This window comes from Lissotriton helveticus, chromosome 9 (assembly GCF_964261635.1).
Source record: "Lissotriton helveticus chromosome 9, aLisHel1.1, whole genome shotgun sequence".
Lineage (NCBI taxonomy): Eukaryota > Metazoa > Chordata > Amphibia > Caudata > Salamandridae > Lissotriton > Lissotriton helveticus.
Genome location: NC_136070.1, coordinates 373,939,334 through 373,961,495, shown reverse-complemented (window position 1 = coordinate 373,961,495; position 22,162 = coordinate 373,939,334). Strand labels below are relative to the sequence as shown.

Genomic DNA, 22,162 nt, shown 5'->3' with positions numbered 1-22,162 from the left:
TCCTCCTGAGATGCTCAGGATCACCCTGCACTGAAGCCTAGAGGCAAGTGATGAGGGAGTGATCACAGGAGGAGATGGGCTGGTGAGCCTTTGACAGAGCCATCCCTGGAAGCACTCACGCTAACTGAAGGCTAGTCTATGATGGGTATGAGTTGGTAGTGTCACTCATACTTGCAGGATGCAGTAACAATCCACGGGGCATATTACCAACAACTAGCGATAATTATCGCTATGTTGGCTTAGCGGCAATATTCTTATCGCCGAGCTGCGGCGATTTTTATCGCTTAGGAACCTTGCTATTATCAAGGTTTATCTCCTAAGCGATAAAAATCGGCCGAAATGCATGAATATCGCTGAAAAGTCAGCGATATTCATGCATTACCGAGCTAATGCTCTTAACCATGTTATCCACCTACCATTGGATAACATGGCTAAGAACTGCTCAGGGGCAGGTGTTAGCTTTTGGAGATAATCGCGCTTAGCGCGAATATCTCCAAAAGTTGGTATTAGGAGATAGCGATGTTAGCGACTGTTTCCACTCGCTAACATCTTGGCTCGCCCACTTTGCATGTCATTAGTGATAAATTTCACTGACATGCAAAGCGGGGCCCAAGATGGTCGCTATCTCCTACTAGCTGTCGCTAACTGGTGTTAGCGACATCGAGGTAATAGGGAGATAATTTTATCTCCGCTTTCTTGGCTTTTAAAGCCAAAAAAGCGGAGATAAACCCCTTGATAATATGCCCCCACATTCTTTCTGTAGTACCACCAGCAGACCCTTCAACCACACATTGTTAGTGGCTTTTCTTTTTACCATCTACAGCAGTCCTCAGCCTTTTGACTGAGTTTGCATGTACATATATACATGCTTACATTTGGGGATGTTGATTGGAGTGTGAGAGTCTGAGGGTGTGAAAGTGCTGTTGGTTATTTGTGACATTTGCTGAAGTTTTCTCTGTCATGAATCACTGTTACTTTATGGGGTTTGAGAGTGCTGTGGGTAGTTTGTGATATTTCATTAGTGATGGGTATGAATGCTTTTGGTGGCGTTAGATTGTTAGTCTGTGCTTGGTTAAATACAAAAATGCAAATATAACAGAACCACACAAAAAACATTTATATTGAAGGACACAAGCCCATCCATAGCTCTCCCAGTTCTACTCAATCCTGACTTGCAGTACCAATTTCAATCCCAGTACAATATTTAATAAAGAAAACATCTTTGCCAGTGTACCTCAGCCATGACCCCCTACATGTGCCTGTCCAGGTTCCATACACTCAGCACTGCTAGTGCACCTCAATCTTGCTAGGCAGAGGGGGAGAAGAGGTTGAAATGAGTGGGGACTGTAATGCCTGAAGGAAGGAGGGTCTTCTATCAATTAAATTCAATTCAAACAAGCTTTAGTCGGTATATGTCAATAACCATAAAAGCATTATACATATAAAAAAACATTTCATCATAATATTTAAAAAAAGTACAGTTAGTATCGCAAATTTTCACGGGAGCGCATTTCATCATGAGTGTAGACAAGGGTATCCTTGAATATTTGAAAGTATACACAGTATGGATTATATAGAACTTCACAAGTCTCAAGAGAGTACATACAAATTTGATTTAGACTTCAAGAAATAGCAGCACATTATAAAAACCTTAATATCAAGAATGTATAATAATAAGATGTATTAAAAATGCAATCTAATCAAATTCATAATTTAGCAATTCCAGATGTGTAAGATCCTTTCTCCGTTTAAATGCCATCTGAGTAAAAAGGATAACTGCATTACATATCCATGCATTTTCCAAATTACAGACATGATAAAAAGCGGACTTATAAGAATACAATTTGTTAATAATAAATAGAGGTCGTAAAAATGATTTTCTGATGTCTCTGTAAAAGTTACAAAAAAGTTTAAAATGCAAAGTACTCTGGAGGCTTTTACCACAACACTGGCACTTAGGTTGATTTCGGCACCACTTACCCATCTCTGGGAATGCTACTTGAAAGTGGAGTGTGCCCAGCCTTAATTTTGTCAAATAAAATCTATGCTGTACATTTCTTGTAAAAATGAGGTACGGTTGTGTTCCAAGAAAAATCGGTCCTTCACAGTAGGATTTGACGCCTGATTTTATGCTAAGTTCAGCTAACCTCTTAGTTTCTCTGCATTTCAGGATTCTCTCCTTCAGCTCTATTTTACTATAGGTCTGGATGCTCACAGGATCTTTAAGCTTAATTTCCATGTTTCACTGGGCCATAAGACTGCAAATATAATACAACCATGGTATGTTCCTATGGTGATCTAATTTAAGGCAATCTAAGATTATATCTTTAGTAAAGTGGGCTTCTCCTTTAGTCCAAATTCAATGCCACAATACGAGGGCAGCTGCATTAATCAGATCACTTATATACGGTGCATCTAGCTCCCTGTGAACTATATAGGTGGCTGTTGAATTTGGGACCGATAAAACCCGTTTCAAGAATTTGTTCTCAAGAGTTTGTAATAGGGAGATGTCTGACATACCCCAAAGGGCTCCACCATAGCAGGCTAATGTGATGCACTTACTCCCGTATAACTTTAATATCTCGTGTATAGGCTTATTCCCTATTTTCTCAGAGAATCTAAAAATAGCCTCACTAGATCTCACAAACTTCAGTTTACTAGAGTTTACATGTGCAGCCCATGGTCCTTTGCCATTAAAAAGTAACCCCAGATAAGAAAAGGTGGATGTTCTTTTGATTAGGGTTCCCCCAACATTATGGTTTGGTCTTTTTTTTTCTTCTTTTTTTTTAAAGACCTTTATTTTATCACAGAACTCTTACACAGCATCAGGTCTACAACCCATGGGGCCAGCCGCGTCTGTTTCAGGTATGTGTATACGTTTCGAACCACACAATGGTTTGTACTCTTTGATTTCATTTTCCCGCATTTCATGACCAGTGTTTTGCTCAGGCTTATTTTTAGATTCTTTTCAGTCATGAAAGTTCTAAAATTACCAATCAAAAGTAAGAGGCCATTTGCAGTCCTAGATATTAGGACTGCATCATCTGCATATAATAAAACTGGGGAAACACGTTTACCAATAACAGGGCCATCAGCTTGCAGGCTCTACAATAAAAAGTCAATATCATTGATGTAGAGAGAAAATAAAGAGGGGAAGGACACAGCCTTTTCTGATTCCTCTAGCAACTCTAAAGTGCGTAGTGCATTCCCCTTTCTGGACATAGCCTATTTTTGAAGTTAGATGGGCATGTATCTGTGATAAAAAAATCAAATACCAAAGGCAACCCTCTCAAAAGAACCAGGGCGTATAAACTTGATCAAAAAAACAACTGTGCTTTTTGGACTATATATATATAGCTTATATGTATAGCTTATACATGAAATCACAATGGCATGCATATCTTTTGGAGGATGCTGAAAGGGAAAGCAAATGGAAAAAAGGACAGTCAACTGTTTCAGCAATTAAATATACAGTCTGTTTTCAAACATATAAATAAAGATACTGCAAGGTGCCCCACGTGAAGGGAACCGATGAAACACAAAAATGACAATATAGTACAAAAACAAAAATAAAACAAAAAACAGGGTTCCAAAATCACAAAACGACCAATTAATAATAGATAATGTTGAACTCGAACCCTCTTTGTGATCAAAGGGGTCGAATATGGTTTGATTAGTACAAGTTAATGACGTTAGAACCCTTAACCAATGGGGGGGGGTCTCGTCAGTAGGGGACACCTGTAATATAAAACACTGGAATGTCTTTTTAGAAGTAGTCAAGGAACCAAGGAATATAGGTCCATTGTAAATTGGGGTGCAAACATGGTGAACTTTAGACAAAGTTCGAAATCTAGTTACCAGAAACTGTCACGTCATTGAGAGCATAGACCCTTCTTTAAGAACCCCCATTTTCGCCTTTAAGTCGAGGGAAAAACATTAAAGACCACTTGGTTCACTCTTCCTCATATAGTCTGCATTTATATGTTTGAATACAGCCTGTATATTTAATTGCTGAAACAGTTGTCTGGCCTTTTTTCGATTTGTTTTCTCTATTAGCATCCTACCACAGTTATACTATGCCATTGTCTTTTATAACAATATATATATTGTCCAAAAATAACCATTGTTTTTTAAAACAAAGGAACTAGAGGCAACATTCTGCATAAACCAGCAATAGAAGCAGGACACAGAAATGAAAAAACAAAAGTAGTCCATGACATCAGCAGTGGAAGGCTATACCATAGCCATGGGTAGGCAAAGGTATAAGAGCTATGCTCTGGGGAGGGACAAACAAAGAATAAGCAGGAAAGACTCCAATACAAAAAAAGGAACTGAAGTTGACAAGAAAGTCATCTAATCATAGGCAAGGGTTGTATTGTAAAGATGAAGTCTGGGAACAAAGATGAGACACTGAGCACCCACACCAGCCTCAGGATAACTGCTGAGTGCAGAAACCTCACAGCTGTTAGCGTGCTCTACAATGGAATTATTGGCATGCGGAGCATTCTGTTGTAACCTACATAAGTAGGTTACAACACATCCATTCCCTTTATATAAAAACAAGTAATAATAAACTTAAAAATAACAATGAGCTGTTCTAGATAGCACAGAACAGAGAAAAACTAAACAAACAAAACATATTCCGTAGGTACAGTGCATTACATCCTGTTGTAAATTATGTCTGGCACCCTATCCCAAATAGTTTTGTAAATACTCTGAAGGCCACTGACTCTTTGGCACTCTCTCTGCCTCCTTTGGATATCAGGAACAGCATTCTGAGCTCCGCTACTGTCCCCTCCATCCTTTCTTCCAACATCCTTTCCTGTCACATCCTTTTCCCCCAACACATCATCATCATTCATGAGCAAGAAACTACTGCGCTCGTCTTGTTCCACAGTGTCACAGTAACCATTCTTACTATACAAGGCCACCCTCCTTCTATTTCATGTTCTGCCATTTTCCAACACCACATCAAAGTCTTGCACCTCCCTTACCTTATAACGTCCACAAGATTTTATAAATTTCAATCTTCCACTCATCCAGATCTTATTTTCTCCAAATTCCCTTTTCTGATGCCAACCTCCAAACTTCGTGTCTCGGGAGTGGGAACAGTAACTCCCTCACCACTCAAAAACAAAGACATCAAAGCAGAATAATCTTTGTGCCAGCTTTCCTTCCTCTGAACGCCTCAAAAGGTATGATTCCCATCACACCCTTTTGTAGTGCGATAAATCCACACCAGATGACTCACCATGGTATGAGCGTATTTTCCACTACTGAAAGCCATTTGGATGACACCCTTCACCATGTGATAACACCTATCAACTATATCATTGGCTTGTGGGTTCGATAAAGATGTGGGAGAATGGCATGCACCACAAGAGTCAAGAAATGTTTCCATCTATTTTGGTACTAATTGTGTCCTGTTATCTGTAATAACCCTTGTAGAAAAACTTTCTTCCCTGAATACTTCCTGCAATGTTTTTATAGTATTCTTGGTAGTGATTTCCCCAAAGAACTTAACAGTCAGCCATTTTGAGTGGATGTCTACCATAGCCAGTGTACACTTCAACTACATACCAACACCTCCTAAAGGGCCAATGAAATACATGCATACGCTATGCTATGCCTTTCCAGAGTCTGATATTTCTCCCAGAACAGCTTGCTTCCCTACCTTCAATCACTTTTCACCTTCTCTGCAATCCACACACCCCTCAACCCAACAATTTACATCACCATCTATACTAGGACACTAAAGATTCTCTCTTAATATCCTTTTAGTTGAAGTCTGACCTAGGAGTCCTTTGTCTGCCAGTTTCAATAATGTATAACTCAAAGCTCTGGAGGAACAAATTTATCTCACCTCATCAATACATTCCTTGCAAATAGTGACAAGATTCTCACAAAAGGCCTGGGAGAAACACTTATGGTACTTGCCCTTCTTCCACCTTTCAAAATCAGCATTACCGCCCATACAATTGAACCATTCTTCTGAGATACAGTTCCTTGAATACACTCAATCACATCATTCACACTTGTTGCAACAACTTCTTATTCACACATAAGTACACGTTCTGTGTCTATCTCTTGCCACTCCTAAGGTACGTGGGACAAGTAATGTGCCTGGCTGTTGCACCGACCCGGAATGTACTCAACAACATACTGATACTCCTCTAGTCATGAAGCCAATCAGGCTAAATATGGTGATTGCTGCAGCCCCCCGGCAACAAGACCCACATCAAAGGTTTGTGATCTCTGCAAAGTGTTGTTTTCCTACCTCAAACATATGTTCTGAAGTATTCAACACACTTCACAGTGCCAGAGTCTCTCTCTCGATTACCGAAAAAATTCCTTTCAGTTTGGTTCACTGATCATGATGCAGATGTGACTGTCATTTTAAATATTACCATGAACTTGAGATAACATTACCCCCAAATCAATTGCACTTGCATCACCCGTGATGTTGGTTCTACAATTCATGTCAAATGATGGCAAAGCTTTTGCCTCACAGATTTCTTTTATGTCTGGAATGCAGATTTCTATTCTTCCTCCCAACGGAACCATAACCTTTCCTTAATAACTTTCTCAGACATTCAGTTTTGTCCTCAAAGTTCTTGATGAATTTAGAATAATATTTGATCAACCCTACGAATGATCAAAGCTGATCCTCGTCTTGAGGGGAAAGCGTTTCCCTAATGACTTCTAATACATCTCTCTTTGGTTTAACACCCTGTTTTGATTAAGTATATCTAATGTTCTCAATTTCCTGGACCAGAAATTAGCATTCCTATTTTTCTTTTAAATTAGACTTGCCATACTAAGCCTGTCTAATACACATCTCAATGTGCTGTTATGGTGTTCAGCAATGCAGCCGAATACGAGGATATCTTCCTGGAAGTAAATGACATTGCCTATGCCTTTAAATACTTCTCCTATCATCCTTTGAAAACCCCCTGCAGCAGAGTCAAGACCAAAAGGCAGTCTTGTACATTAGAAAATGCCTTCCATTGTGATAAGAGCAGTAAGTGCCTTGGAGTCCTCTTGTAACTTAATTTGATGGTAAGCATTACAAAGATCTAATTTAGTGACATACTTACCACCTTTTCATAACAGAATTATTTCATTTATGTTGAGTAACGTTTAATTATCTATCACAATTTTCTAGTTGATTATGCAAAGGTCAACACAGAACCTCAAGCTCCCTTCTGGAGAGATCAAACTAGATGTTTCAAACTGTTGAGTTGCACCTTCCTCCACCATATCCCAAATCATCTTATGAACCTCCTCACATGCAGAAAAGGGTACCTTCTTCAGTTTGTGCTGGGGAGGAACTGCGTCATGTTTGACCATAATCTCATAAACGAAACCCTCAAGTTCTCCCAATGTGCTACTGAAGACCTCCTTATTTGCTTCCAAAACCTCTTCAACCACCATGACTTGATTTTTGTGCCCTCGGATCTACCCTAATATGCAAATTGTATTGGTGATGCCAACCCAAAATGGGTGGAACACTCACTGCCCTGAACACTTTCCCTTCTACTTCTTTTTACTGAAATTCAATCTTTGCCAACATTTAACCAATTATGCCTATTATGTCTTATGGTAGGAGACGTATGCATGGTCACTCTCGTGAAAACATCTCCTGGGGTATGATTGTGTAAAGTGACCCTGAGTCTATCATTAACTGGATGATCCTCCCCCTTACTCTGGAGTTTTCTGTTGTACTGGGTGGGCGATTGCATTCACTGATGTTGTTGTCAACACAAAAAACCCTACCGATGTCTTCCCCACACTCAAGATGTTTCTCATGTACGATTCCTACCCTAAACATCTTTGTCAACACAACTGACATCATTGTCACTCACTTTATCTTTCTTTTCCATTTCCACAATATTCAGATTGTTCTACCACTTTTGTTATCTCAACAGCATCTTTCAACGATGAGTTCTTCACTGCTAAGAGTCTTTCTTGCATCTTTTTGCTTCGCCATTTGATGATCAAGTGGTCACGCATTGATTCATCTGTCATTGTTCTAAACTGGCACGTAATGGACAATTCACGTAATGGACAATTCACGTAGTCTGGAAACAAACTCATCTATACTCTTGCCTATTTTTTGTGGGTGCATACAATTTTTTTAAACCTTGGCATGAAAACATTGGTGTCTTTCATAAACCTTTTCTCCAACCTCTTCCTTGCTTCCTTTTTTACGTCTTCCATCTGTTGATCCTCCTGTTCCAATATTGTAGATAGGTACTTAAAGACTTGCTGACATTCACGGACTAAAGTGCTGAGAAGGAAAGCTTTCTTTATAGAAAGTCTAAACTCCTGGCTATCAAGTGTCACAAAATCATTTTCAAATATGTCCAGCCTCCCACGGAATAGGTGGATTACCTGCTTGTGTTTGTAAAAAAGATGGAGTTAAAATTCCTTGACTTTAGTTGCTGCCATAATATAAATTTAATTGATTGCAATGTTACTAAAAGTTTATAAGTAATAAAGTATTGCCCATGGTTTAACAGTAATAAAGTAATGCCAAATACAGATTTTTGTGATCCTCTTTGTCACTCTTTGTTCAGGATAGTCCTTTCTTTGTTTCTTCACTTATTTCATTAACTGTGGTCGTTTAAGGCACGACGACAAAGTGGGCCTTTGTGGACATAGACGCATGTGACCGACTTAGCGGTGAGGCTGCCTCAGTAGCGCAAGCAAGTGCGCATGGAGGCCGTAGACGTGCGTGACCAATACATATTATTTAGACTGAGCGATTAAGCGCATTACATTTTTACTAACCGGTGATCGCTTTTAAATAGTCAATGAAGGGGCCGCTCCTCCGATAGCTTTGAACAGTTTTGTTATTTTCTTTTTTTGTTGTCTGTAGTTCATGCTGTGGTCTCTTCTGCTCCGAGACTCTATTCTCTCGCCTAGTGCTGGTGATCGTTACCAATATTGTAAAGATGAAGTCTCCACAAAGTGGTGCAAAAGAGTACTTTTCTTTGTAGCTGGGAACACAGATGAAACACGGAGCTTCCATGCCAGCCTCAGGAAAACTGCGAGTGCAGAACCCTAACAGTTGGTAGCCGCTCCTTATTGGAATTCTTGGGATGCAGGGTATACCAAGAATTCTACATAAGTAAGTTTCCACAGCGTGACTCTGTACTGTGTAATTCTCTCTGTGATAGACAGCTGGAATGTCTATGTCCAGAACACAAAAGCAATAGGATTCCCCAACATACATAATTTTTGAAAATTTGTATGTTTATGTGTGAGAATGATAAAGACTTGTAACTACTGGAGTAGTAAAATACTTTATTATATTGTCATGGTATTACATAATCTTGTATAGATGGGGTGATGTTGTTTACTTCCTCCAAAATAGTAATTAATGTAATAAACACTGTGATTCTTCCACAACCTTTAATCCATATAATTTCAAAAGTATGACTTAATATTGAAGGGATTTAGTAACTGCAAGTATGCAAATAGATATCAAGTATGAATCAACTGGTTCATTCAGTTGTACCTTCATCATACCATGCCCAGGAATGTATCTTGCTGTGTGGTTCCTGAATATCGACTACAGAATATTGTTGCATTCTATCGTAGATGCAATAGTGAGGGACAAAATATCAAAAGGTACATACTTATATATTTTATGTACCTAACTCCACATATATGTACCTTGATGAAATGTATATCTTCAAGGTACACAGAGTACATAGTGTTAAGCATGGTAAATCTATACATCTGTGTGCACTTGCTTTTCGATATTATGCCCCTCTATATTTTGTCCGCAATATTCTTGCAGTAAATATTCCAGAGAACAATCGTATCTTGCTGCTCGCTTTCCTCCTCTCCACCTTAACAGGAATTCAATTTTGCTAGCTACTGCGCTCCTAGAATCTTCCTATTGTTTTGCCACCTCTAGCTCTGTCTGCAGGATTTTTCGTGGATCTACCATAATTTCTTTAAAAAAATACTGTGTTCTGTTCTCTCATGTCTATATTCTGTCATGTTGTTTAGGTTGGGACTAATTACAAAAAATATACCAAAGTAACATGCTATTTGATAATGTTATACTGTGACCACCGTTACAGTACAACAGTTATTTATTTGTTTATTTGATGTATGCTTACACAATACCCAGCTAACTCATTTAAAGTGGGCAATATATTGTTAAATGTATTCCTGTGGAGAATAATTATTTTTATAAAGAAGGTTTCATGACATGCTAGTATATTCCAGGTACATCATAATTGTAATTCTAGAGGTCTGCAACATAACAGCAGCATTTAATTTACAAGCATTGGCAAAACCAATAGCTCTGCATTTTATTTGTAAATATATCTAAAGACAGACATGCACACATGTAAACAGATTAGTTGTGCCATGTGACTCTGTATCTGTTGCTTGGTCCTGCATGCTTGGGGAATAAGAAGCAGGCAAATTAGTCACAGAAGACATAGGTTAAACAAAGAGGAGGCACAAATAGGCTTTTTTTTAACATGGTAGCTGTGGTTGATGCTGTTGTACCTGCTGTGGTTATAACTGTGGCCACTGCCCTGGTCCCTGCCATAGAGGCAGCATTTGTTACTTCTGTGGTTCCTTTTGTATTGCAGTAGTATTCATTGTCATGGTCCTTCTTGTACCCACAACATATGTTACAGCTGTGACGATGGCTTTTTGGCTGCTGTTGTTGGTGCTGTGGTGAAAGCTATTGTTGCTGTTGTGGTCCTTGTTGTGCTGACAGCTTATTTTACTGTTGTGGTTCTTGCAGCGACAGCTACTGTTGTTGCTGCTCCTGCATTCTTTCACTTGTGGTTACTGTGGTTATTTATCCTTGCTTTGCTGACAGGTGTTGCAGCTGCTTTCTCTGCACTTGTGGTAGCTGTGGGCACTGCTCTTGCCCCTGCTGTGGGTTTTGCATTGGTGGTTGCAGTTGACCCTGTGCGCTCATAGTTGTTGCTGTTGTTGTCCATGCCATGGTGAGACCTGTGGTTGCTGTTGAGGTCTCTGCTGTTGCAGAAACTGTTGCTGCTGCTGTTATGACAGCTGTTGTTTATGCAGTGGTCGCTTATGCTGTATATTTTGTTTTCACTGTAGTTATTACTGTGAATGTGTGTTAATGTCACGGGAAGCACTGGGGGCATAAGTTGTGTCAGGGAAGCTTCATTGTGAAGTAGTGTGGCTCACTGGTTAGAGGCGGCAGACCTGAGAGCAGAGGACGGCCCGGGACCAGGGTTCGATTCCCGGCGCGGCAGGTTTCTGGACCAGGGTCAGCGGACTCGATAATTCTCTCGCCTCGGTGCCCACTCTGATCAGCGATCACACTCGGCAACTCTGGGCATTAGCTTGCCTCATCTTCACTAACGGCCCCACCAGACCGCCGGGGATGCCTGGTCTCACCCTGGAGATACCCATTAAGGGACCATCTCTCAGGGAAGCCAGGAAGGGTTTCGCAGCGGTCGAAGCGCCTTGGGACCCTACGGGTAAGTAGTGCGCTATATAAATGCCTATACATTGTGTGATTGTGGAGATGGATTACTTTTTTAGTTCACTCACCAATTCAAAACATTATGCAAAATGTATTAATGCTCAAATCCACATCAAAAGCTCATCTCTGTTTTATTTTTGCTATCACATGAATTCTGGCACACAGTTGACCCTGTCTCTGGCCACCCCTAAAAAATGCTAAATGGAGAAACATTGGGCATATCACCATACAATTCACAGCAATTAATTACCTTTCATCATTCCACTTTAATTTCCTCATTACTATAGTTTACTGCAGTTTCAAACTGAACAGACTGAAAAGTGTTCACCTTCCGCAGTGTGCCTTTTTTCGGGTCTGGTGACAGACAACTATAGCCTAATGCTATCAATAAGAGGTACTAAGGCGCCTATTAGGATGGCGGACGGACCTGCGTCCGTCCGCCACCCCCAAGGTGGAGGGAAAGTCCGCAGGGGCAGCGGCGGTCCCTCCGTTGGAATTAGGATGTGACCGCCACCCTGGCGGTCACATCCCGTATAGTTAACATTGCTGCGGGTGCTGCTTTAAGCAGCACCCGCCGCAATGTTAAATATGCATGCTTTGCATTTGCATGCACAAAACGGCAGGCACCGTGCGGTGCCTGCCGCTTTGTGCATGCAAATGCAGGGGGGTACTATAGGTACCCCCCATGTGCACCCTCCACACCCCGACACCCTGGGGGCCGCAAGGGCCCCCCAGAAGCTATTGTCCACATGCTTTTCCACGGCGGTAAATCCGCCGCGGAAAAGCATGTTTACTAACCCATCGTAATTTGGCTGGCGGTGTCTTGCAGACACCGCCACCAAATTGCGTCTAACACCCTGCGGATCAGCGGGGGACGGACCTCCCGTCCGCCGCTGATCCCACCGCCATCATAATCTGGCGGTGGGTGTTTTGCAGGTCCGCAGCGGTGATTCCGCATCCTCCGGGCTGGCGGTGGCTTCCACCGGCCCGGAGGATGCGGAATCACCGCAATCATAATCGACCCCTTAGTGTGGGATGTGGCAGTCCCATTTAGTAATTGGCGTACATGTGCTTTACCATGGGTTGGTATTGTTTGGATGAGTTGTGCATCAAGACTATGGCACTTTGCAGATGTTTACATTGTCCAATTTGTGTTCCCATTAGAGTTTGGCTTTGGGATGTCAAGAAGTCCTTTTGTGAAACTGAAGATATGGCATGAGGTGTAGTTTGTAATTGAGAGCCAGTGCGTGTTCTTTGATGTATTAACATTCCTGAAAGAGCAATATTTCAGTTGTGGTTTTATATCTTTTTTATGTTAAGCGCTTTTGTGCTATTGGATCACTTATGGCCAGATTTAAGTTTGGCGGATGGGTATTTACTCTGCCAGGGCAGTGGACTAAATTAATCTGTCAGCCTAATGGAATACCCGCCCACCAAATTTTGAGATGTCCGCTGGCTCAGTGGATATCTCTTGAATTTACAGGAACCAGTAAATACAGTGAAAGTTTGACATGATGGAGCCATTTGGCAAACTTTCATATTTTTTTTTTTTAATAAAACCTCCCAAAGCGGGATTTTCTTGATGAAAAGAAAAAACAAACAATGACCCCAGTCATTTTACAGTTTTCACTGCCCCGTCAGGTTTTACCTAGTGGTGATGGGCAGTAAAAAACTGGCATTTGATTGCCTACTCTTAATAGAGTGGGGTGACAAATGGGCAAACCTCCGACACCCCTTACTCTGTCAGGTTATCAGAGGTGTATGACGCCAGTAAAGACATAGGGCCCCATGGATTGCGGGCGAATTGCCCCCGCCAGGCCGGTGGTAGTTACCGTCGGCCCGGCAGGGCAATCCGACCGCCATCCCTGTACAAAAGACCCCCCACCATATTATTATTGCTCATAAATGAGCAAAAAGAATTATATTGAAAGAGTAGACTTTGGGCAAGCCACTTTAAGTCTTCAGTCTTCATGAAGTTTGATGGTTTGGAATCGATTGAATGAGCTGTCTATCAATGCCATGGCATTTTGTGGATGGCTACATTGTCCCATTTGTGTTCCCATTAGGTTTTGGCGATGGGACTCAACTAGTACTTTTGTTGTACTAGAGCTAGTGTGTGCTCAATGATATATTTGCATTGCTGACACAACAACATTTTAATTGCTGGTTTCTGGCATTCTTTGTTTCGGAGGTGCTTGCTGTTTGGATGCATTTATTTGTAACAATAACACAGTGCTATTCACTAATTTCCTTTGTGCCTGCATTTGTTGTACGTTGCTGCCATGATAACATTTTGTTAGATTTACAGTTTATTAGCAAAGTAAAGATGTGCACAAACATACATTTTTGAAAAGATAGGCAAACTTATTAGCCCTTTGTCAAAAGTATCTACCGCCTGGCGCCCTTGAAACTAAAAAAAACCAGAAACACCCCCTCCAGATCTTGGTTCACCTCTGACATCAATGATGAAAGAAGACATCTCAGATCCCTAGAAAGAATCTGGAGGAGCAATCCCTCCGCCCATCACCGCGAACAACTCAAGGCAGCACGCAGAAACTACAACAAACACATCAAGAGCAAAAAAACTTCTTTCTTCTGCTCCACTCTAGACAATGCAAAAAAACGACCCAAAGAACTCTTTAACATCATCAGAAGATTAACATCCAAATCAAATACATCCGAGTTAGTGGCCTCCAAAGACCAATGCGACAACTTTGCCAGCTTTTTCAATGAAAAAATCTCCAAGATCGATCTCTCGCTCAGCACAAACCCCTCCTTTCATAGGGAGACCAAGACACCAGCATTGATGGTCAGCATCCCAGTGAACCCACCCACTCTCTGGTCCGTCTTCACGCCCATTCAGGAAGCAGAGATAGTCAATCTGATCGCCAGCGCCAAACCGTCATCCCACTCCCTAGATCAGCTTCCTGCTAACCTGACCAAAGACCTGAAACACATCCTAGCCCCAATTTGGTGCAAGACCACCAACAGCTCACTGAGCTCGGGAAGTATCCCTGACTGCCTCAAGATCGGCCAATTCACGCCGCTACTAAAAAAACCTGGGCTAGCACGGAGGATATGAACAACTTTAGACCTGTGTCGAACCTACCTCTCTTATGCAAAGTACTGGAAAGATGTGTTCTGCCATAGTTAACCGAACACTTGGAGAACATCAAGCTCCTTGACCCACACCAATCGGGATTCAGAAAGGGATGCAGCACTGAAACTGCAATCCTAAATGTCATAGACGATCTACACAAATCACTTGACTCAGACCAATGCTGCCTTCTCATTCTCCTTGACTTATCGGCTGCTTTCGATACAGTTGATCACTCATTGCTCCTCAAAGTCCTTCAAGAAAGAGCAGCCATGGAAATGACAGTACTAAACTGGTTCTCCTCCTTTCTACACAACCGCTCGCAAAGAAGAAAAATTTAAAACTTTGAATCCGACCCACTACCCGTCATCAGAGGAGTCCCACAAGGGTTAGTACTCTCTCCCCAACTCTTCAATATCTACATGGAACCCCTCACCACACTACTCAGGAATTCCAACATCCCCTTCCACCTCCACGCGGATGACACGCAGCTTTATCTGGAAACCACCTCCATGAATGACATGCACAAACTAAATGACATGCTCAAAGAGGTACAACAATGGCTCTCACAGAACCACCTTAAGCTTAATCAAGAGAAAACTGAAGTTCCACTCATCTCCAACAGAGACGAAAACCCCCAAATCGAAGAATGGCTCAAAGCCGTCGATGCCCTCATTGGCACCCTCACGCCAACGGACTTGGTAAAGTCCCTAGGTATCACCCTAGACCCCAAACTAGACATGAAAAAACACATCTCTTGCTCTGCCAGAAGCGCGTTCCTCAATCTGAAACTTCTTTACAAAATAAAACCCTTCCTTCTTCCGGAAGACCTTCAACAGGCCACTCAAGCACTGGTGCTCTCCAGAATTGACTATGGAATCGCAGCCCTGACAGGATCAGCCAAATCGCACCTAGGCCCCTTGCAAACCACCCTCAATGCCGCAGCTAGAATGGTCACAGGAACCAAGAAATTCGATCCCATTTCTACCGCACTCAATGATCTGAAATGGCTAACAATTGAACAAGGAGCCAACTTCCGAACAGCATGTCTTACGCACAAAGCCCTTCACACAGGCAAACCAGAATACCTGGCCGCGAAACTCAAAAGTGCCGGCCAGTCCAGGAATCTCAGAAGCTCCAACACGCTCCTTCTCATTCCATTGAAATCTCGGAAACGCAAAACCACAAGTAAATCCTTTGCGGGAAATGCACCCAAGATCTGGAACTTCATCCCCCCAGAACCTACTCTAAGCCCTCTTCCTTGAGCGCACCTGAACTTAACGGGAAGAACATAGGTCATGCTGGAAAAAGCTCGACAATGCTCCACATCCCTGTTGTGGACGAAAGAACAGTCGTCTCAGAATTTTAACCACCGGGATTCTTCCAGACCTCGTCCGACTTGATGGACTCCCCTCATAGCAATCAGCAGAGGATCTCCTCTGTTTCATATCCCGCAGCCGCAACCCTCCTGTGGACCACAAGATCTGTTTGGTAATTTTATTTGCAATGCTCTTAAGTCTACCAGATGTGGTTTCTGCCTTCGCCGTTAAGGCGCATTATTGTACCTGATGTGAAGCGCTCTGATACCCTTGGGTCCAGCTAGCGCTATACAAAACTTATAATAAATAAATATTAAATAAATTATAGCCCGTCGTAGCAGGCTCTACCGGCTATTAAAGGCTCGCTCCAGCGTTAAAGGCCTGAGCCGAAGGCGAGGGCCTTTAACAAGGTGGGGGACTTTAATAGCTGGTATAGCCCAGCTACGAAGGGCTATAAGGCTAATAGAACATTCTGCCACTAGATGGCAGAATGTTCTAACAAATGAAACAAATTAAACAAAGGTCTCTCGGAGCCCGAGGGGATTGAAATCCCCTCGGGCTCCAAGAGGCCTTTCTTTAAACAACATTGGAATGTTGCTCTGCGGGCCTTTACCAGCCCGTTGAAGCACGGAGCACTCCATTGTCTGCAATGGAGTGCTCCACATTCCAATGTTCTAATAATCAATATTTTGCATTGTATTCCTTTTACATTCCCACTTACAATACACATTTGATCTTCTGACCCCTTTCCATAACGCCCCTTTTCAAAGGTACTGCTTAACTCTGCTAATGATGTCTCTTCTTGAAAGAGGGTGTTCTCCAGCCTGTCATATTCTTGTAGTAGAGATATTGCTATGTTATGGGATTATCATTCTAGAACAGTTTGGGGCAACACACACACAAAGTTACTAAGTGTCACCAAATAATTTCACTTGCAAACGCCATAGGATTGTGTTGTGTGTTAGTATTACTATGTAATTATTAAGGAATCTGTGCCACAAAGGAATTTGGAATGTGGTACATGGGAATGGGTGAAGTAGATTGTGAATTTAGGCAGTCGAATATAGAGCCGGGAATCTGACTGGGGTCTTTTACTGGAATTAAAAGTATTTTAAGGAAGCATGTTAAGCATTACTGTACCTATTCGGATTACTACTGGCGATCAGTATATCTTTTTGGTGACAAGTTATTTTTGGATCCACTGATGCCCTTGTGGATTTATACATTACAGACGTCTATGTGGATTACTGATTTGGAACAATTTTCATTTTAAATATCCGATATTTGCCGATGTACTACTGGTTGTATGGATACAAGCTACTTTGACGGAGAACGGATGTCCACTTAAGGTACTTTATAGTAATCTGCTCACAGTTACCTGCATCAGCAGTTTACTTCAGAGGCATCATTCAATTCTGGGGAGTGAAGAGCAGGGTTTTTAAGTACAAAACCTGCTCGAATTAATGCCCCAGTAACACGTATTAATAGTGTGACTAATGTGCACCAACACAAACACAAAGGGAAACCGCTTTGTGCATGCATGCACTAATGGTGAGATTAATGCATGAAAGACAAGGCCGCATTTCCATTTTGCTTTTAAAGATTACCAAAAATAATGCTGCTTTTGCACATTAATGCTCTTGCTAGGCAAAATAACATTGGGATTAGTACAATGGTGGGAGGTTAACAGTGAAAAGTATATTTGTGAAACTAATAATGTTTGTGTTCTATTTATTTTAGAAACATATGGGTCTATAATTCCGCATGAACAATTAAAGGGTTAATTTGGTAAATGAAACAAAATAATATACTGAAAATCGAGCACTGACAGAGAGTGGAGAGAAAGGCAATAGCTGACCTTCGCTAAAGAATGCTGTGTATCTGCCAAGAAGTGGAAAAGATGGCTAAAGAAAGAAGGGAAATGCTCAAACTTCTTCTGTCGAAAGCGTCAGTGCTGAATATAAAATGTGAAAAACAGATACATGATATGGACTTGAGTAAATGTGTGGATAGTATAATGGGAATGAATAGAAAACAAAGAGGGTATTAGAAAGTGTGATCGTGACTATGGTGCTGTGACAGAACACCCCCGAATCAACCAATTAGAGACCGAAGTTTAGTAAATGTTTCAACTACTGTGGGTTGGACATGTAGGGTTTAGGGTATAACTGGGGTGCTTTTAGGGGTGTGGTTTTGTTAGGTTGGCATTTGAGAGAAGCTTAGAGGGAGATCGTTGCTGTCCTTCGGTTTGCTGAGGCCTACCTGTTTCCTGTTTCTGTCCTATTGCCAAGTATCCTGATGATCTTTGTTCCCTGGTACCTATTTCAGGGGACCCCCTAGTATCCCTAAGGCCAAAGGGTGGTATTTCTTATTTCCTGGGTTAGTATTAGCTAAATGATTCGTACTTTGCATAATCATTGTAAATGTATTTTGTCTCTGAAACTTTTGTCTCTTCACCTATCCACTCCTTCAATTGCATTAATTCATTTTGATATGAGTTTGATACTGTAGGGCTTGGCCTTTCCGGCAAAAGTTCCCTAAACGTTTTGCTTTCCCCGTAGACCATTTTCCTGACATACAGTTGTCAATTTAGATGTTTTGGGTACTTTGCCACTGCTGATCAGTGTCAAAGTACAAGTGTTCCCTGTGTAAAGTGTAATGGTAATTGGTTAGCCATGATTGGTATGTTTTCCTTACTAGTAAATTCCCTAGTGATGTGCACTGTGTGTGGCCGGGCTAGTAAAGCAAAGGTGCATGGAGAAGGGAACTCAGGCCTGCAGTGTAGGACCTGCACGTAGTTTGCTACGTTAGCATGTTGTGCTGACAAGTGCAACCACTTGTCAGGCCTTACTATCCCTTTTGCATACACAGTGGGCACCCCTGTGGTAGGTCCCGGGTAACCCCTGGGCAGGGTGCAGTGTAACTAAAAGGTAGGACATATACTGAGGTGTGTGCTATGTCCTGCCAGTGAAAAACACTCCATTTTGTTTTTCACTGGTGAAAGCCCATCCTGCCCATAGGACTGATTGGGGGAGGATGGGTATTGTGTTTGTTAGCCTAGTTTCCCATAAGTTTAAAATGGAGAAGTGAAGTTTAGTATGTATGAACTCACAGTGCCATAACACATCTTTCTATGAGAGTGGTTTTGTCACTGTGTGTTCAGAAACCACTCTTTTAGAAAGTGGCTGAATTTTGTGCTTTAAGGATTTCTGTGTGTCTCTGCTGAATGTGGATTAACTGTCTGGATCTGAGAGGTGAGAGGAGCTGGATGAGGTCTTGACCCAGGGAGGGGTTGAGATGGCACCAGGCTGATTTGCATCTGGAAAGTAGGCAGAGGAGAAGCCCGGGAGGTGAAAAGGCCTGGGTTGCTGCAAAACAATTGAGGCGTCTACTGCTGAGTGATTAGGGATCCAGACCCCTAGTATCAAAGGGTGAAAGGTGACATTGGGAGGAAGATACCCAGAACTGATTTAGGCAGGGGTCAGGGACCCCTGAGCACAACGAATTTCAAAGACATTTAAGTGTATAACTTTGAGAGTTGAGACCCCTGAACGTTTGAATAGAAATTGATTGAGACTGAAAACGCTTAGACCCATTTCGTGGTCAAGAGAAACCTCTGCTAAGGAAGGAACAACTGAAGAGACTGCTGAGAAGGACCAACCCTTGCTTCGTGATCTGGGGCTGGTCTGCAGTTTGCTGTTTTAACCAAGGAAGAGGCTATTCGGACTGTGCTTTGTGAGCTGGGTCCCGCTGCTTGAAGAAGACTGTACTTTGTGCTGTGTCTTGTTACTCCAAGGGCCTGAGGTGAGCTGGCTCCCTGTTTGGAAGAACAAGAACATAAAAGTTTCCGGAGAAGTTTCAAGCGACGCAGTGGGTGTGTTTGTGGCAGCTTGGGACCCTCAGAAGGTGTGACCTGTGATCTTGGACACACGGAGGAGAAGTGAAACTCGGACGCGCAGGGTGAGTGTCGTGGTACACCGCAGGCGCTGGTGAAGAACGCCTGGTCAGTGTGTGCATTGGAGGTGAGGAGAGTCTCGGAGGCACAGGGTGCATGTCATGGTGCACAGGTGGCGTTGGTGAGGAGCGACTGGTCAACGTGTGCATCGGAAGTGGAGTGAGTCTCGGACACGCAGGGTGCGTGTCGGGGTGCACGGGAGGCGCTGGTGAAGAGCGCCTGGTCATCAAATGCACCAGAGGAGAAGTAAGGCTCAGACACGGTGAGCGTATTGGGGTGCGGCCGAAGGCGTTGGTGAAGAGAGCCTAGAGGTCGGGCATCGGGATTGGAGTAAGACTCAGTGAAGAAGTGTGCGTGCTTTGGTGCAACCTGGGACTGTGGAGGTGATCGATTTATCATCGGGTGCACCGGAAGAAAGTCAGTCCCTGCAGTGTGGTGTGCGTGTCTTGGTCCTAAGTGAGACCGCAGGAAGGAGTGCCTGGTGAACGTGCACTCGGAGTCGATTTAAAGTCCCATCTACATTGTGTGTGTGGCTTTGTGCCAGAGGAGACCCAGAGGATGCTGTGGTGAACGTGCACCCGGAGTAACGTAATCTCAGAGGCGTGGGGTACCTGTGCCCTGGGGCCGCCTGAGACCTTCCTAACAGTCGTGGCCCAGCCCGGAAGCCCCGGAGAAGCAGGGCTACCAGGCCGAGCCGCTGAGGCCCATTGAGAAAGATCTGCATGGAAGGCCCAGTTTGCTGAAGGAGGAGAGGAAAGTGGGGTCGCGCCCCCCAGGTAACGTGGATCACTACCTGGGCGGGGTGCGGGCTCGGAGGGACACTCTCTTGGCCTCTCAGTCCTTCTGGCAACGTGAGCCTTTGCTTCCGCTCAAATTGGGGCCCGTACCGACCAAAGGAGTGGTAGTACTGGGGCCAGAGTGAGGAACTGCACTTTATGTCATCGTTGATACGTGTGGCGGCAACTGTTATCGAAGAGGCTGACTGTCGTAATACTCATTGCCAATATTGCTGCTAATGATCTGGCGGACTGTCTTATGACACCTGACATTATTTTTGCATAACGAAGTACACAACTGCAGCGCTACGCATTGCATTATTTCTCCATTGCAAAGTACAAGATTGTAGCGGCCCGTATTGCACTGTTTCTTCATTGCAAAGTACATGGTTGTAGCTATGTATTGCATTATTCCTTAATTACAAAGTACATGATTGTAGAGGTGCGCATTGCATTATTTGTTCATTGCAAAGTACATGATTGGGGTGTGACGCACTGCATTATTCCTTCATTGCGCAGTACATGATTGTAGCAGTACACATTGCATTATTTCTCCCATTGCAAGGTCCCGGGTCTATTGTTACGCAATGTATTTTTTCTCCTTTGCTCAGCACAGGATTGTATAGTTACGCAGCGCACTATTGTTGTCAATTGCAACATGTGTTGTTCTAGCATTGCGACCAGCATAGCATTTTAAAAGCGGTGGTTGGGATTTGAACCTACCAGCCAGCCGGAACAAATATTTCCCTTTATTATATGTTGGCTTCTGTATCGTGTGATCTGATCGTATATCTTTTTAGATAAAGTTTATACTCGTTTTATCAAACTCGTGTGGTGATTTATTTTGTTTTGGAACTAAATTTACAGTGTAATTCAGCAGATCATTTAAATATTGTGGGGTGAGTGAGTTTTTGTCATGGGCCAGTTGGATGCTGTTGTTGTGAGGTCATTGATTATCAATCGCTTATTGGTGCTGGATCAAGCGCTTTGCTGCATCTTTCAACTTTACAGCTCTCTAGTGCAGCGGTTTGTTCTTCACACCGTAATAGTTGTGGACATTTCCGCTGCATTCATCAAAGGTATTCCGTCCAGAGCAATCTCTTCTTCTCCGGTGCTGATGGAAGTTTCTATACATCAGCTTCTGGATTCTACTTCAATGTGCTCTTTTTCCTGTCAATACCACATTCAGCATGTCTGTGGCATCTTCTATTCCCTTGAATAGCATGTTCATCACGTCAACAGCGTCCATATTGGTTGTTACAGTGGGAACTTTTACGCGGTGCTGTGCACAGAAGTTTTTAACTCGCCGCTGTTCCTCAAGCATAGCATGTGATCGACTGATTCATGTCCTTGTCTTATTCAGTGACTTGCACACTTTCATTTTGGACTGCCGGTTACATCATGAATTGGTACACTTACTGGATATTTAATTCACACTTCTCCTTCGTGTGTGCTGTCTATTGCAGTGACAGGCACACTACATCCTCCTTTCTCACAAAATCCTGGGAAACCCTCAATGCC

General features: G+C 42.7%; 1 pseudogene across 1 annotated transcript in view; it reads right to left on the bottom strand.

Annotated features, from left to right (window-relative positions):
- LOC144781340 (B2 bradykinin receptor pseudogene) overlaps positions 1 to 22,162 on the bottom strand; it is a 99,162-nt pseudogene that overhangs the window by 4,125 nt on the left and 72,875 nt on the right. The gene's annotated exons all lie outside the window — the stretch shown is intronic.